The 18,754-nt window shown below is 37.7% G+C and overlaps 1 long non-coding RNA gene across 2 annotated transcripts in view; it reads left to right on the forward strand.

Moving 5' to 3' along the window:
- LOC149919850 (uncharacterized) overlaps window positions 1–15,848 on the forward strand; it is a 49,355-nt gene extending 33,507 nt beyond the window's left edge. For both annotated transcript variants that reach the window (XR_016463719.1, XR_016463720.1), the window contains exon 3: window positions 15,579–15,848. This is a non-coding gene — a long non-coding RNA (uncharacterized LOC149919850). The remainder of the gene's footprint in view (window positions 1–15,578) is intronic.
- The last annotated feature ends 2,906 nt before the right edge of the window (window positions 15,849–18,754 follow it).

The following is an 18,754-nucleotide window of genomic DNA, read 5'->3' on the forward strand; positions in this document are numbered from 1 at the left end:
ATTAATTAAAATAACTTTTGTAACTTTACTTGTCTGTGTTAAGGAGCTTCTATAAATGTCATGTTTAAAGTTTTATAGATCTCTATTTTACAATTTTTTATCAGTAGGTGAAATAAAAAGAGTTTTAGAAACGGCTTCTATCTAAAGAGTTTGAACATCACTGCTCTTTTCTGCAAAAAATGGTGAGCCTCAGATTTGTAATTGGCATGACGTCTAATTTTTTCACCCGTAGGGCTTTAACTTTTCAAGCTGTCTATAACTCAGGGCTAAAACTATTTTCATATTGAAGCTGAGATTCCAACATAACTGTGTGAGTCAGCACCTGAGGTGGAAGAGAAATGCCAAATTTTGCACGTCTTTCTATGAGGGTCTGAGCTGGTAGCATTCTATTCAGTGTAGATCATTTGTGCCAGCCGATTTAGCCTGAGGGTTGAACATATTATTTCAAAAAGGACATAGGGCTCACAGTCAATACCTTAGGGCCAGCTAGGTGCCCTATTATGCTCCCTGGGCTTGATCCTCCTCCCATTCAAGTTGCTGAGAAAATTCCCTATGACTTGAATAGTGTGAGATCAAAACCTTTATGTGCAGTTCATATTCTCATTTTTGTGCATTTGGTGCATCTATACTTTGAAAGTTTAAAAACATTTTTTGGTATGCTTTTTTAAAAAATTATTATTACTTTTTTAATTCCAGCAATTGTGGGTAAGCAGGAATTCTTAGGATCAAATATGTCAAAAGAGATGAATTTCCCTTCTGCGCATGGAATCATGGAATCCAAGAGCTCTGTTCTGAATGCATAAAGGACTATGATTTGTAATAGGATGGGTAAAGCTACTTGCAAAGTTGGCTTCGGCACAGGCTTTGGTATCAGAGTATTTCACACCAGCTCTTGTAAAATGTCCTTGGAAAAATTGTAGCATATAGGCCATCCTGCTGTTGATAGTACACAAATCTGTGAACTAATGATGGCAAGATAATACATTATGGGAATTATTTTGTTCTGCAATAGTACATTATATTTAGTCTAATAGAAAGAAGAAAATATTTTACTAACAGTGAAATGGTTTGTTCAGTACCTCTGTCTGTTCATGTGACAAGTTGTGGTCTAAGTGCTTGCACACATGTTGATGGTGCAGAGTTTACCAAAGCTCCAGCACTTGTGGGCAGTACTTAAGGTAGATTGCTTTGGAAGCTTACTTACCAGCCTTAGTAAGACTCATACATATACCAGATTCTGCTGAGGTCTCCTTTGTTCTTTCCATTTGAAACTCTTGTGAGTTACATAAGGAATGAAGCTCAGCTTTTGATAGATGGTAGAGGAGAAGATCCAATTCTAAAACTGCTTTTGTGATAAATGTTGGCATCCTCCACTTGTCTAGGTGAAAACTGTGGCAGTTTTATTCATGTCCTTCAACTACCATTTGTTGCAACTACCATTAAAGAAGATGTTGTGCCCTCAATTTCATCCACATTCTTCTGCTCCTTGGCAATGTTAATAGATCTATCTTGGGTCATCTATTAAATGTCTTTATGTAACATTAGTTTCTTTCTTCAGAGAGAACAGAACTAAATTTCTTAATGCTTGGGTTAATTAAATTATTGGTCAACATTTTACATGGCATCGAAGGAGCAATCCTTACATTATAGCACTCAAATGTGTTTGCTGCTGGATCTTATAATATTGAAGCATTTCTTCATACATAAAAAGCCTTCTGGGATGCAGTGAACTTTGCAGTTGTAAAGCAAGTAGGTTTTGGGTCTGCATAGTACATCTTAGAAATTGTTTTCTATCCAAAGTTGTTTGGAGAGTTGAAACACTGAAAGGCATTTGTATTGAGGTAGCTTACATAACCGTGTGCTTGCAGTGCGCTCAGCAGTGTGTGCATGCAGCCCAGAAGGCCAACTATATCCTGGGCTGCATTAGAAGAGGAGTGGCCAGCAAGGATGTGGAGGTGATTGTTCCCCTCTACTTAGCTCTTGTGAGGCTCCATCTGGAGTATTGTGTCCAATACAGGAAGGACATGGAGCTTTTAGAGCAGGTCCAGAGGAAGGCCACTAAGATGATCAGAGGGCTGGAGCACCTCTCCTACAAGGAAAGGTTGTGGAAAATGGGCTTGTTTAGCTTGGAGAAGAGAAGGTTCCAGGGAGACCTCACTGTGGCCTTCCAATACTTGAAGGAAACGTATCAACAAGAGGGTGAAAAGCTGTTTACAAGGTTGGAGAGTGATAGGACAAGGAAGAATGGTTTTAAACTGAAATGGGGAGGTTTATTAGATATTAGGAGGAAGTTTTTCAAACAGAAGGTGGTGACGCATTGTAACAGGTTGCTCAAGGAGGTTATGGATGCCCCATCCCTGGAGGCATTCAAGGCCAGGCTGGATGTGGCTCTGGGCAGCCTGGTCTGGTGGTTGATGACCCTAGGGGCGGTTGAAACAAGATGATCATTATGGTCCTTTTCAACCCAAGCCATTCTATGATTCCATGATTCTATAAACTAGATCAAATTCCTTCATTGCCATATTTAGAACTTATACTAGTGGGAAGAAAAAATGTTCTTTGTCCACTTATTATTGAGAAACATCTCATCTATGAAAAGAGACTAGATCCACTGTCTTTCTGTGCTAGTTTATAGAATTTCACCAGATAACTCCATGGTGTTTCATTGTCCATGAATAAGTGTGTTGGAAAACACTTCAGAAGATGTATATGGAATGTACCTCTCTTTTTCTGATAGATGGTGACTGGGAAAAATAAGAAGACAAACTCTGAAAGTCATCTGTTTTGGCTGGAGATGGTTGTCTGGACTATCAGCTAGGGATGCACATTCAAGCTGGTATGCATAGCCATATCAGGCTGCCCTCTGCGCTTCCTCTTGTATTTTGTCTACGGAGGAGCACTGCCCAAGTGTATAGGGGCTGTTTTGATTCCTGAACTAAGCAGCTGCTTGCTTTAGGCTGCAGAGCTATTGTTATGGGGGTGCTATAGTCACAGTTAACAGGGTAGGAGTTTTTTTGCTGGCAATTTGGCAATTGCCCATATCCCTGCATCCTGATATCTGTGCACAATTACTCTTTCCTCCTCCATACAGTCTGCTTAGAAGTATTTTTATTATTTGTCTCAACCTTCTACTTTTTTTGCATATTATTGCAGACTGCCAACATGTTGTGTGCTGCCAAATGAGCTAGCTGCAAAGAGAAGCATATGGAAAGCCTTGTAAAAACAGAGGGAATATTCTCAAGACCGCAGTTTTAACAACTGTACTAACAGTATGTACTGCTATGAAGCTTTGTGAAATAGCTGTTTCCACTAGGGAGAGATCAGCCTTGGCTTAGAGTTAGGAATAAATGAAAATCTTTGAGCAGTGTGACCAGGTCACACTGTGCAGAAGACCCTGTTTTTCTTCCTTGTTTAGCTGAACTCAGCAAAATTCCTGCCTACTGCTCATAAGCCAGGAAGAAGCAGCTTGCTTTACACGTGGAAGGAATTTGAAGAATTTCATATCAGTGCTTTTAAAATTGAAGCCCTATCTAATTGCAACCCTATCTACTTAGCAATGCATTTCAGAAAATATCCTTGGAAAATTCAGGTGATCAATCTTGAGATAAAACCTGAGTGATCACTGTAAGTACAGGAGTCAGAAAATTTAAAGACTGGTCCAAAGTACTGATAGCTATATTTACTTTTATTGTGCGGGAAAATTGTGGTTTGGTGAGGTAATAAGTACTTGACTCATGGCAATGGCTGTTTTATAAAGTCATGCATTCTGTAGAGCATAATAGGTTGTTTAAATCAAAAATCAATCTCTTTTTAGTCAAACCTAGTGAGTTCTTCTTCCTGTTTTCTCTTCTTCAACTGCAGTGGTCATCTAAAGGTATCCGGAAAATACTGAGGTTGTGTTAGTTAAGTTTTGTTGATTTTTTTTTTGTTGCTGTTAATTATTTTTATTTTTTAATTTCCAAATTGAAACTAGGACAACTGATATCTTTTCTTTAGTGTCTTCTAAAATGTTTTTTTTTTTTTTTTTTAACTACATCAATATGAAGTATTGCCTATTGATTGCCTATTGAAATATTTCATTACAGGTTGATAATATCAAAATTTTATTTCTGATTTATTTCCAACTATGTTGGTTGCTTGGCAGTTACTATTTTCCAGTACTCCAATACTCCTGCAGGTATTCTGTCTGCAATTTTGGTGTATTGGAAACTGGCTAAGGCTGTTAGATGGTCATTTTTCAAATTATATATCACAGAATCACAGAATCACAGATATAGATATATATGTATATAAAATTCCATATATGTATATAAAATTCCAGCATGAGGGCAGTCAGACACTGGAGAGGTTACCTAAATGGGTTTGAAACATCAGTTCTTGGATATGCTCAGGAATTGACTAGAGAAAGCTCTCAGCAGCAAATTATAGTTAAGCACGCCTTGAGCTGGGGCACTGGGCTGGTGGACTCCAGAGGACCCTTCCAACCTGAGTTAATCTGTGACAAATTAGTGTCATGGTAACACTTTGTAAACTGCAGCAGAGTGTAGAAGTAGTCCTTTAAAGGAGAAGAGACACCACTGAATGTAACTAATTGCAACAAGCTTTTCTTTTTTGAATAGATTTTTTTTTTTTTTTTTTCTTGTACCCACACCTTACAGTGACTCAGTAATAAGATGCTGCTCCATCTGTGCTGCTTTGTTTGATTTTTTCCTCTTGTTTTAGAGTCGAGCAGATATGGGCAGGGATAATTTTGATTTTCTCAAAATGAGGTTCTTGGCAGCTCAGAAAAGAAGAGACAGTTCTAGTTGGCAGGATGCTGTTGAAAGCACAGGAAGTTCAGACATTAGAGATAGCAGATAAAAATGAGTGAAATCCAATTAAACAATAGAAAAACAGAGCAGGCATGTGGATGGCAGTGAAAGTTCTGCGGAGGTCAGTGCTTTGACCTCTTTCATTTCTGGCCAGCATCAATGACCTAAATGTGGGAAATAAACTAATTGAATTTGCTGATGCCACAAAATCAGAAATTGAGGTCACTGCTCAACAGCTGGTAAAATTCAGACAGGATTTAGATCTACTATTTAAGTGGTCTCAGAGAGAGCAAATGAAATTGTATGTGTACAAGTGGAAAGAAATACGCATTTGGCTTCAAAATAAATTCATGAATACGAATTAATGTGATAGAACTAGAGTGAGAGAAAATTGAAAGCGACTTTGGAGTAATAGCTTACACACAGTGCTGTCAGGCCATGTGACAAGGTGGTGTGGTGCACCTTTGAATGTCAAAGAGAAGATCCCTTAAACTTAGTATTTGAAAAAGAGCCTCAGGAAAGCAAGGAAGCCTCAGCAGTGCAGTGATGAATACTATGCCATGAATAACCACTTCTTCCTTGCCTTCTAGAAAGACTTTCAGTACCTAAAGAGAGCCTACAAACAGGAGGGGAATCAACTCTTTGAAAGGGTAGATAACAGCAGGACACAGCAGGACAAGGGGAAATGGTTTTAAATTGAGGGAGGGAAGATTTAGGTTGAATGTCAGGGGGAAGTTCTTTACTGTGAGAGTGGTGAGGTGCTGGAACAGGCTGCCCAGAGAGGTTGTGGATGCCCCATCCCTGGAGGTGTTCAAGGCCAGATTGGATGGGGCCTTGAGCAGCCTGGTCTTGTATTAAATGTGGAGGTTGGTGGCCCTGCACGTGGCAGGGGGGTTGGAGATTCGTGATCCTTGAGGTCTCTTCCAACCCTGGCCATTCTGTGATTCTGTGACTCTAGGTTACTGTTAGTCAATGGGATGTCTGTAAGAGCACAAAGAGTAAGAAAAAAGCATGCATGTGTACTACTGGGGAGAAAGGAAAATCTCATAGGGGATACTGGGGATAGACCCCTTGAGCCACTCTTGGAGGTAATTCCTAAAAAATTTTCTCTCCTTAAAAAAGATCATAAAATTTGGAAACTGATTGCTTTAATTTGGAACCTTCATCTTTCTGGGTGGGCATAGATTTCCAGAAACTCACTGGAAACCGTCTTCTCTGCATCTCTTAAAAATATTCCGTTTCTTGAACACCCAAATGCTACAGCATGCCTGCATGCATGCACCTAGTACCTCTTTTTTTCTGTATTTTGTTGCACAATGTGAAAGCCATGTAGAGCTCTTTAAGATGAGCTAAACAAGCAACCCTGACATGATTCTCTCAGGATCTCTGTTCTGTCTGCACTCTGACAGCAATGTGCTTCTGTCAGAACTTGGTACAGCATTGGCGCTTCCTAATGGGTAGCTGTTCTTGAAGCCCCTGTCAATGGTCAATAGCATACTAAAATCTTAGTGCTCCTGATGTGCCTCTGAAGTGTTCCTGTATGGGATTTTTTGTTTGGCTGGCTGGTTTACAGTTGAATGAAGTTTCACATTTAATTTAGGTTTTCTTCCCTTCTGGAAATTCAGACCAGAATATCCTTGTCCTCATAAATAGGAATTATCTTACGATTTCTAGTCTAATTTTGTTTTTTAATTCCGTTGTTGGAAATGCCTCAATTCAATCCATTAAGTTGAATAACTCTCTTTCCTTTGTTTGCTTTCCTGGTGACAAACTACTGAGTTTGCTGTTGTGTTGGAGATAAGGATGCAGGTAATATTCAAATGTCCAGTCAGCTTTAGAAAGCAGGAAACTGATATCCATCACATTCTTTAGTATCTTCTGCTGTAGTAAAAGGCATTAACACACTTTGCAAGCTACCAGGTGCTTCACCAAATATTTAATGCTGTTGTGGACATTAGCTGCAAATTTTCAGTACCTTTTTTTTTCTTTTCCCCTGTGCCAAGCTTCAGTAGCATATATTCTGTTTAGAGCTTTTAACACTGCAAAACCTGCATTACATTCCTCATGCTCCCAAATTGCTTTCATCTGAACAATTTGGGTTCAGATTGCATATGCAATATTCATCTCATAGCACAACAAAGAACAAAGTGTTTGTGTTGCCAATGAACAGCTCAAGCATGTCTGTTTGGAAATAAATTCTGCAAATCAAGGATACATAGAATAAGTAATAGACTATTGAATTTATTATACTTTGTTAGCCCTCTGAGATATGATGTACCTGTCAGCAATTATCTGTGGAAGGCCCAAACGATTGAGAATGTTGCTGTGAAGTCTCACAGTTGAACTTGGTTCCAGCTGGTAGCTTGGGATCTTCTCTTTAATCTGCACTAGACTCATGCCTTAGATCACAGGATCATAGAATGGCCTGGGTTGAAAAGGACCACAGTCCCAACTACTAGATCAGGCTGCATAGAGCCACATCCAGCCTGGCCTTGAATGCGTCCAGGGATGGGGCATCCACGACCTCCTTGGGCAACCTATTCCAGTGTGTCACCACCCTCTGTTGGAAAAACTTCCTCCTAATATCTAATAAACCTCCCCATTTCAGTTTAAAACCATTCCCCCTTGTCCTATAACTCTCCAACCTCGCAAACAGTCTTTCTCCCTTTTGTTTATACACTTAGCAGAATATCTTTTTCAGCTTTTAATTGCTCGTTCTATTTTAAACTCTATTATGAAAATAATTTCATCCTTATGTCCTTAGGTTTCATCAGTGTTTATATGATAGTTTTACCATCTTAATGGAATTTTAAATGTCAGTCATTCTATCTGACCACATCTCCAGTAGAGTTTCTCAGTCTTTACAGTGCAATCCAATCTCACAAAAGTCAGGGAAAATCAGGTGTGTTTTTCTTCTTCTTTTGGTATAAGAGGATAAAACACAGTTGCATAGAGTAAGTAATTAAATTCAAAACATCTCAGAGCAAAAGTTAGTTGATCTCTGTTCAGTTGCTGTCAAAATTTTTTCTGTATATGATGTTCACATGCTGTTTCTGCTCCATGTCTAGGTATTTGCTATTAGACAAAACTAGAAGCTAGCTAGCTAGCTTTCTGACTTCATAGTGAACATCATAAAATATATCTAATTTTGTATGTGTAGCTTAATAAAAACAATTCACCAGTTTTCTGATACATGAGTGATTAACTTCTCAGTTGTGTTTTTATTAATATTTGTCTATGAGAATGGAATAATGGTAGGGAAGCTCAGCCTCTCCCCTTTTGATCCACTCCTATTCCTGCTTCACTTTTTTTCTTCCCAGTAGACTGGGAAAATCCTCCCTTGCAGAAATAGAGAAGAGTAGAAGCAGGTAGTGTGAAGTTAAATGCCATGTATCTAACCAGAAAAATCTTGCTTCTTTAAAAAATAAAATATAAAATAAAAAGGTTTTGTGCATATCTATGCATATATCTACCTGTACACACACACACACACAGCTAGGAGATGTAAAACAGGCTGCAAAACCTTGTGTCCTAGCTGCTTTTGATGGATTAAGGGCTTTGAACTTTTTTCTGTAATCAGTGTGTGGCATAAAAATATGGTTACACGACCATCAAGCTGATGTTGCTTTGATTAGAAATAGACTCTTCATGCAATTATTTTACATGTGCCTTTCACCTACTGCATGCTCCATTATCCTAGCAAGGGTATTTTATTGACACAATCAATGAGATCAGACAACCAGCTTCTACCTGTACAACCTCCATCGTGACCTGGGGCATTGTGCTGCAATGTAAGGAATAAGTAGAGTTTCTGTTTATATTCTTCTTGGTAGTTTGTGCTTGGCAGTGGATGGCTAGAACAAAAAAGTATGAACAAGCAATCACATTTCCATATAGAAGAGTACTTCTATATTTTTCTAGGAATGTAAGAGTCAGTCTTTTTCATTAAAAGCACTCATTTTGTCCAGTTTACCATCTCTGATTGCTGACACTGCTGTATTGGCTGTATCCATTAAGTGCATGGGGAAACTCGGTGAGTTTTCTAACATAATAGGAGGAAACAGTGCAGCTATTTTCATCCTTCATCCCTTCTTCTGAGATGGATCCACTGAGCATGAGTTACAGTGATTGTTTCTATCTTTCAGATAATTATGCTCTAAAGCACCACTCATATACAACTTGCTGTAGTTTTTTGTCTGTGGATTATTATTATTTTTTCTTCGTGAAGTGTGTCATGCTTGGAGATATGGTGTATATGCAATGTGAGATCAAATTAATGCTTAAATAGCATGGTAAGATTTATGTTCCTCTTACATTATGAAGTGCTCTTTAATTCCCCCTGGAATAGCTGCAAATGCAGTTTGAACACAAATACATTTGTTTTTGCTGTAGAGCAAGTAAGCATAATTTTATTTCAAATGTGCTTGAGCTGCTGTTAAAGAATGCAGCATTCAAAGAATAAAATAGATGAGAGAGGTGATAGTTCATAGGAATAGTGTGTGTGTATATATTCTTTCAGATTCAGTGCAGAGAGTAAAGGTATTTCTCACTGGCCCTAAGGAAACTGCATGCATTCCCCTTAGAATACACTGATGGTGCAAGATGAAAGATATAAGCTGCCTTATATTTCCCTCTGGGAGATGACTCAGAATCTCTCTGTTAATGAGTAGGGTTTCTCAGGTCCAATGCCCCCTGCCTGAACATAGAGGCAGGGTCACCTCGGAGCTAGCAAAAATTGTGCATCTGAATTTTAAGTGCTACAAAATAGGTCTTAGGGTATAGATTTTTCTTTCAACTTACTGAAGTCTGAATTCTGAGATTATAAACTGTTTTGGGGGGGCATAAAAACTTATTTTATACTGACCTTTGTTTTTAACAGTTCAGTCGTTTCAGTCTACCCAAATCATTTGGAGAATTTTGCAGCATATACATCTTACTAAATTTCTTCAGTCTGCAGGGTTTTTTTTGTTTGTTTTTGTTTTTTTCTTGAAGATGAGGATGTTGACCCAGTTGCAATTTTTTTTTTTTGGTTGGTTGTCATTTCTCTCCACCTTTTTCCCTGCACACAACCTGAGTGGATCTAATGTTGTGGCTCAGGTTTAGACTCGCTTCATTTCCCTTTATTTTCCTTTATCATATACAGACCATGGAAAACTTAGAGCTGCTGATTCTTTTAGTGTTACTTTTCATAATATGACATGATTTTGCATTTGTAATAAAGCTATAGATCAATGTAAACTTTGTGGATTACAAAGTATATATTCCTTAAAGCTACTGTAATAAATTTGGGAATCACAGCTTAAAAAACAAAACAAAACAAAAAAACCCCTGCAATTTCCTCTTGTTGAAGTCCATGAAAGAAGTCACAGAAAAGTCTGTACTTGAGTACTCTCCTTTTTTTCCCCCTCCTATTAACATCCTCTACCCCATTATAAATCAGTATCAACCTGCTCCTATCTTAACATCTAAATGATGCACTCTGAGTAGCTCAAGATTAACACTTGTATTTTTATCTGCAAATATAATGTCATAGCAAGAAACCATCTTACTGCTTGTGTTTGCTATTTAAATAATGTGATTACAGATGTGTGCACAGGAGCTTGTAACATTAGGTTTCTGGTAGTCTTGGATCACTTCAGCAGCAGATAACAGCAGCAATCAAACAGAAAGAGATAGCATGTGTGTGTCATGCTTTTGGATTTTAATTTTTGGGCTATGGTTTGGAACATTTCTTAATAAGATTCTGAACAATTTCTTGATTATAAATGCTTTTGCAAGAAGTTTGAGGGATATGAAAACATCTGACTCCGATTGTAGCATAAATATACACTAGCACTCCATAGTGCGCTTTTGCAAATGTTTCTCTCTTGGTGAAGTTTTCTTAAATCTGATTGTTTCAATTTCATTGTTTGGTATTAAAGATTCTGAAGTTCAGTAAGAAGAAAGATGAACCAAATTCTAGAATCTGATATGCTTAGCATTTAACATCTCTAAACACAAACAGTATCTCCTGTGACAGGAGAGAGCTTTTGATTCTCTCTGAAACTCTGAAAGTCAATGGATGTTGCAAGGGCCAGGTATCTCTGGAGATCAAGTGCAATACCAAGGTAGAACCTAGTTTGACAATGTATGACATTTACTTTCCTGGCAGCAATATGAAGAAGACAGTTTCCCTTTTTGTTCAATTGTATTCTTTGCTTTTTGAAAACCACTATCTAGAATGGGAAAAAAAAACAAAAAACAAAAAACCTTGTGATTTGTGTCAGGGTGATTTAGGGAGACAAATTTTAGAATTCTTCAAGTTTATTCCATTTTGGGAAATGCTACAAAATATGATTCTGGTAACAGCTGTATTATTTCTCCCATTTGATTTTTTCCTTCTTCTCTTTTAATTGCCAGATGTATTTGAATGAGAACAGGAGATGTACAGGAGGATTTCAAGCAATTCTTCCCACTGGGTTGTTTCCTAATCTTTTTGGTCCTAATTTGGTAGTCAGGAGTGATTCCTATTCAATCTGAGTTTTAGCTGATTAGTTCCTCGTTCTTCATTAGTTCTTATGCGTGTTCATCCCACTTCCTACCCTTAGCCAGTCTGCTGTTTTATTTCTCTTCCTTTAGGAATTGCTTCAGCACAGGTAAGGGCAATGTACAAAAGAAAACCAAAAGTAGTTATTCACAATTAATACGGAAACTGCATTTCTAGCAGTAGTTAATATTGATATCAATATTAACCATCTTCTCTTTCTCTTCTCCCTTTTAACTCATTACTTTGCCCTTAATTGTCTATTCCACTTTTACATGAAAATCATATTGTCATAGAATTATCTAGGTTGTAAGAGACCTTTGAGATCAAGTCCAAAATGCTTCTGTATAGGCAAATCTATGTGCATTTCTCCCTATATACATGTATTTGTATTGCTTTCCATGTACACATGTACACATTCATAGAGCAATGTGCTTTGCAGAAGAGCAATGAAAAGAAAAGAAAAAAAGGAGAAAACTTCTTGCATGAATTACATTCCTGCTTTTTAGTGAGTGGGAATCAAGCATCTGTCTTAGCCTTCCCTATTTCTTCTGCCCTTATGTAAATAAACAAGAACAAATCAAAGGAGGAGAGGGGAGTATGGTAAGACAGGACAAAGGTGAGAAGGATGATTTCAACCATGGAAGACAGTAAATCATGTAATGCATAAGGTGTATTGTCTAACATCTAAAAATTAAGCATATAAATTCTTGTCTTTCTGAGACAGGCTTTTGACTGATATGAACAAGATTTGCTGTGTTTGCAGTTTATTTCTGTATATTTACTAGCAACTGCTTATGATGCCTAATTCTATCCCTGTTTTATGCAATAATTTATATAAACAATTATTTTTTACTAGATTCTGCATTCTTTAACTGACTTGTGTTTGCAAATATATCCTGTTTGAATGCTATTTAAACTATTCTGGATGCAGTGAAGAATTTATCAAAAAGCTATATTGATTTCAAGAATGATGATCCCTATATAACCCACTCCCTCTGAAAGGCAAAGATGCCTTGAGGAAAGCTGTGATTTTCTCTCCTTTTTTTTTTTTTTTTTTCCCCCCCCACTTATACATCAGATATGAGGGACAGAAAACTCAATTTCAGCAGAAATTGTGTTTCTGAGGTCCAAGCAGTTCTTGCCAAAACTGTGGAATAAAGCAATAGCTGCTAGTTTTGTGTAATGATTGTGCTGTGTCTTATCATTTATTTCATGTGAGCTGCACTGTTGCTGCTTTTCAGGACTTTTCTATGAATTTCAAAGAAACTTACAAAAAATTTGAAAAGCTACAGATGGCCCCTCCTGTTTTAAGTCCTGTGTAACATAGCTTTTATTTCAAATGCAGCTGAGCATAAATTTTATTCTGAATTTGGTCTGAGAAAGAATTTAGTTTTCACATCTCTGGCAAAGAAAATGATGAGGCATTCATTCAAGAAGCAGAACATAAAATAGAGGTACTTCATCTCTAGCCATTCTTTTTTCAAGTGTATTGTCAAAGTTAAAATGGTGGCTTCTCCTACAGCAAACCATATATTCTTTGCAGTCATAAATATCAGTGATTTGGAACCGTCTCAGTTCTGTAGCACCATAGAAGCAATAAAATGAGATGAGAAGAATTCTCCATTTAAACTGGTACAGTACTGGTCAAATAAACATGAGTTGTAATGCTACTGGGTTATCTTATCAGTGATGTTTCTACTTGATGCATTTCCAAGTACTGAAATATTTTTGCTGTATTCAGATAGATGTGAAATATTTTCAGGTAAATTCCAATGTCAAATGTTCTTCTGTGATCTGTAAATAAGAATGTGTGAAAAACAATGTGTACTTGTTGCTTGTATGTAAATTTTCCTTTTCAGCCTGCTTTTTGTGACACTGTTAGCAAGGTCTGACAGCAGCTCAGCAGAGAAGACTGAGGCTGAGCGTGGAGCAGCCACACTTAATTACCTGCATGACTACGTGTTGGCCTCTGCAGTGAAATAATCATAAGGCATAGAATCATAGAATGACCTGGGTTGAAAAAGACCACAGTGATCATCTAATTTCAACCCCCCTGCTATATGCAGGGTCACCAACCAGCAGCCCAGGCTGCCCAGAGCCACATCCAGCCTGGCCTTGAATGCCCCCAGTGATGGGGCATCCACAATCTCCTTGGGCAACCTGTTCCAGTGTATAACCACCCTCTGTGTGAAAATATCTAATATCTAATCTAAACCTCCCCTGTCTCAGTTTAAAACCATTCCCCCTTGTCCTATCACTATTCAGCCTCGTAAACAGTCATTCTCCCTACTGTTAATGTGCTCCCTTTCAAGTAGTGGAAGGTCTCCCTGGAACCTTCTCTTCTCCCAGTTCTAAACAATCCCAGTTCCCTCAACCTTTCCTCATAGGAGAGGTGCTCCAGGCATCTGATCATCTTAGTGGCCCTTCTCTGAACCCACTCTAAGAGCTCCCACTCCTTCCTGTATTGGGGGCCCCAGGCCTGGATGCAGTACTCCATATGAGGCCTCAGAAGAGATGAGTAGAGGGGAAAAATCACCTCAAATCAAATATTCAGAGGAAGGGGTCACACCACTTGCTCAGGAGCTGGAGCAGTGAACAAAAGACATTCATTTGTTTTTGTCATAATACTAGAAGGTCAAGACACAATGATGTACAAGGGATAGAGTACTTTACAGTGGTACTGAGTATGTTTTTATACAGGAAAGTAGTGTTCTCATTTCACTGAAGAGGAATTGGTGCAGAAAAGAAAGTCTAGAAATGAAGAGATGTGGCCAAGGTCATCCAGGGAGCTGCTGATTCAGCTGCTAATAGTCTCCATGTCTTCAGAGTTGCAGCACGGTGTATTTACAGCAAACAACAACAAAACATACCTGAGAAAAGATACTTGATGCAACTAATGATACTAAAACGTGGAGTCTATTTCATACCAATTATTTGAATAACTGGGAGATGCATAGTTAAGGAGTGGGGGAGAGGTTTTTAAAGAATGGTGCTTTTTGTTCAAGGGAATGTTTCATGCTGGGATTTTTGGCTATTCTGGTGAAAAGGAGTCAGACAAACTAGAGATTACCAATTGTACGTAGACTTAGAGCTAACAATTTTCTGAGTATCTGTCAAGAATATAAAGGAAAAAAAAGAACCCTATGCATTATCATCTACCATCAGTAAAGTTTTGTGAGGTAACTAAAATTAGGGATGGATAGTATTTGTAACTCTAGGTTTGCTTTGTTCTGCTCTTCAAGCAATGTGAACTTGACAGATAAAGCCCAGGTAGGGCAAAGTGATGTCTGCTTCAATCTTTATGTAGTATTATGGGTAGAACTATCCAAATAAAATTGTAGAATTGAATCGATTTCACTTACTTTTAGTTCAGTATTCTAATCCTTTCTGCTACGTGAAGACATTTTTTTTAAGTTAAGATTAATCCAGACTCAACCTGTGAAGGTAGGAGGGATTAAGTGTATGAATTTTACAGAACTTTTCTACAGTAAGGGTGTTGGAGCACTGGAACAGGCTGCCCAGAGATGGTGGAGCGTCTTTCTATGGAGATATTCAAGACCTGTCTGGATGCCTATGATTCCACCCAATGAAATAATCTAATACTGCTTTTGCAATTCCATAGTTGCTGCCATGGCTGTGAAATCATCCTTTTTATACAGAATACCCGTAGCAAGGAGGATTTTTATTTTAAGAAGTTGGAGTTATTTAAACTATTTACCTTGATTTAGATCATCCAAAGCCACAGAGATGGAAGAAAAAAACCACAAAGTTTGGAGATAGATAGTAAATTTTTCTTCCTTCTTTTTAAAAATAAATAATTTAAATAGTACTGTGGTGTTGGTCTAAAGTCTTACTGGCTGTTGACCACGCTTTAAAAATGTTTATTTTTCAACCTATATCCATTTTAATCCACTCTCAGTTGACTTCTGAAAAATTAGCATAATTAAAAAGCTAGGAAGGAACATATTCAAGTATAGGCTGATGACCTTACATCACCTACTGTGCTTTATTCCTTACTGGAATAATAAGAAGTTACTGTTTAATTAGGATGCTGGCTAAACAGTGAATCATATGTTAAGCAAATTGATTTCATCAATGGTTTAAACCTTATGGACTTCAAGGTTTTGCAAACCTTGCAGGCTGTTTTTAGATCTAAGAATTCATTAAAGTAGACTTCGTACTTTTGTACTGAGCTTTTTGTTTTGTCTTTTTTTTTTTCCTTCTGCAACCTTTCCTTGCAGTTAAAGAATTTGTGTGAAGATGGATTAATATGCAGAAAGTGAAGGTGATGTGCATTACAAAAGATCTGCTCTACAAAAGAGATACTGTGGCTTACGTCTCTTGCTGCTGCTCCAAATAGACAATGGGTGAAATTCTGCAACTCTGCTTGCAGGCTGCCAACTCAGCAAGCTGGTGCCACCTCTTTCCCCAGCATAGCATGCCTACCTGCTGTGATAATGTTGTGCTCTGGTGAATCTGTCAAGTCCTCTGAGTATAAGGATTTGCTAAGAAAATCACTTTTATCTAGGCAATACTGTTTGGCTCTAGATGAAGTTGAGATGTCTAGTAACAAACTGTATGCTGTTCAATGTTTTAGGATTTCTCTTCCACTAATGTATCAGTAGATGTCCTAAAACTTCTCATATGTGATGTGACTTATCTCACAACCAAATTATTTTATTATTATTTATTATTTTTTTCTCTGGTACTCATTGTTTACTAAAAAGTGCCATGCTCCCATGATGTATCAAAGCTATTCATAAGCTTCACAAAGTTCAACAAGGCCAACTGCAAGGTCCTGAGTATGGGTTGGGGCAATCACAAGCATAAATAGCAGCTGAATGGAGAATGAATTGAGAGTAGAACTGAAGTATTTGATTGGTTGATGAGAAATTCAACATCAGAAAGCAGTGCGTGCTTATAGTCTGAAAGGCCAACTGTATCCTGGGCTGCATCAACACAGAAGTAGCCAGCAAGGCAAGGAAACAGCTGGCTTTTTCCTTTCTGCAGATAATGCAAAAACATAAAACAATTGAACTCATGAGATTTGGGAAGCTTTGGAGTTAGAAAGCCTTTCTCCAGGAAGCATGACTTTTTTGTGTAATCTGTTAAGACTAATTACCACTATACTAAGGACAGGAGCTATCATGATTCAATATTTAGTTGCCTAAAAGCAGTACTCCTATGTATCTGCCACAAGTGACCCACGCTGTTTTGTACTTTTATCTGCTGTTAAGAGCATTAAGGCAACTGCACAGACACAAGTTTCCTGTTTTGAGAAGAGAATCTTGAAAACCAGGGACATGCTGGGCTTGCTGCATATGCACTGATCTGCTTTTGTACCATCTAATGTGCCAGATGTGCTCCTTGACATGGATGCCAGGCCCACAGATGGCAGAGTGTATGTTTCAGATCAGTGCTGCTGAAAGTGTGGTGGTGACACCAGTACAGATGATGTCTTGCCGCAAAACCGTCTTGATGTGGTGCTCAAGGACATGATTTAGAGGAGGGTTGTTAGAGTATGGTTAGGTTGTGGTTGGACTTGATGATCTTTAAGGTCTTTTCCAACTTGAGTAATACTGTGATTCTGTGATTCTATAAAAATAAACCATGTGAGTTTGGATTGCTTGTAGGTGGTCTGATATTTTCAGGGTTTGTTTTTGTTTGTTGTTGTTTGTTGTTATTTTTTTCCCTTATGTTCTTCTTTTGTCAAAACTGTGGGTAAAAATGATGTTTTATATGAAAGTGTATACTTCTGCTTGCATTTCTTTTGAAATGTGTTTTTGTCTGTATCTTACCTTGGATAGTTTGCAAAACTGAGGTATTTAACAGGGCATATCTTAGCATCTAAATCTGTACTTCTCTTTCTAAATGTGTTGCCCAAGGGGCAGTTCTTATACTCAGGGTTTTCTTGCCATGTCTTATTCACTGTGACACGAACAGGAGAAAGTAGGAAGCAGAAGGGAACCCATGATGGGCAGCGTTTTTTTGCCAACTGCATCAGAAGAGACTTGTGGCCTAATCTCAAGTCGTGGCGTATATACTCTGCTGTGAAATAATTTAGTTGGAGTTTGATCACCTGTTTTCCTATTTCAATAAGAAGTTTTTTTTTTTCCTCTTGTAGTAGCTAATGATAGCGTATCATCCTGAAGAACTATCTTCCATTTCATCATCATAGAAATAGTCAAAGAAAAGCCTAAAGCAAATTATTTGTCTCTGTTCACTAATTGTAGAAAAGCATTGGGAAGCCTTTCAACAGTGAAAAACTTCAGAAAATGTTTTATTTTCTTTTAAAATAAAAACTCTAAAAACTATATTCCTATGCATCAAGAATGTTGATGCACAGCAGGTAGATTCTTTAGTATTTCATTTTCTTCAGGAGTTCACATTGAAATAACTGCCTATTATCATTGTACACCAAATCAAAAGTGAAATGAAATTGAGTGAGACTGGAAGATATCTGTTATCAGAGCTAAGCAGGCTAAAGATGTCTCAGGCCAAGAAGAGTCCAGACAATTTCTGAGACCTGGCATGGTCAGATTAGTAAAAAAGCCTATGACTTTTAAGCGGTGGCAAAATAATATTCACTGTGTTACATCTTTTGTATTTTCTTGTTTAAAGAAAACAAAGGAAAAAAATGCTCTATGGACTTTCTATTTAAGATTGAGAATCAGAGAATCACAGTAAGAAGTTTCTTAATTTGAAATTATTCTAAAATATACGAAATTGTTTTAAATAGTTGTGGTAATACTTTTTTTTTTTTTTTTTTTTCCTTCTTCTTTATCCTGTTTTTGGGGCAATAATAAATAACCAGATTAATACCAAACTGCAATTACAAACCTCATCTTTCAGTGCACCCACTTCCAGCTGAATGTGTAATCTTCTTATCGGTCTGACTGGATAGCTGCAGAATGTTAAATGAGAATCAGTCTTCTAGGGTGCACTTACCATCAACTTCTAATTTGAAAGGTTCTTAAATCTGCAAAAGTGAGCATTTGCAAATTGATTTGGATGAACCAGCTTCAAGTTAATAGTTAGGAAATATTTATTTAATATTTTGGGCGTTTTACCATCACATGCAATTTCATTTCCTGTTCCAGCTTGCCAGTGTCACCAGTGTTGGAATCAAATGTTGTTTCTGCATTAGAATTGGATAATATATATTTTTTTAATTTCATGATCTCCGCTGTCATAATTCTATTTGGGTGTCTTTCTACTTAACTTGGGGAAGATATCTGCTGGTTTACATCTCTTATCATCTAGACGAACCTTCCCAGGAATGCACGCTCTGTATATAGGTGTATATATGTATATTTTGTCATGCATACTGCAAGAATATCCTGCACGAGATCAAACATGGCATGCCCGAGGAAGCACCTGAAGAGACATCAGAAGGCCTGACATCTTGGAGGGGGAT

The sequence above is a fragment of the Phasianus colchicus genome, chromosome 1 (genome assembly GCF_987193195.1).
Source record: "Phasianus colchicus chromosome 1, bPhaCol1.hap1.1, whole genome shotgun sequence".
NCBI lineage: Eukaryota > Metazoa > Chordata > Aves > Galliformes > Phasianidae > Phasianus > Phasianus colchicus.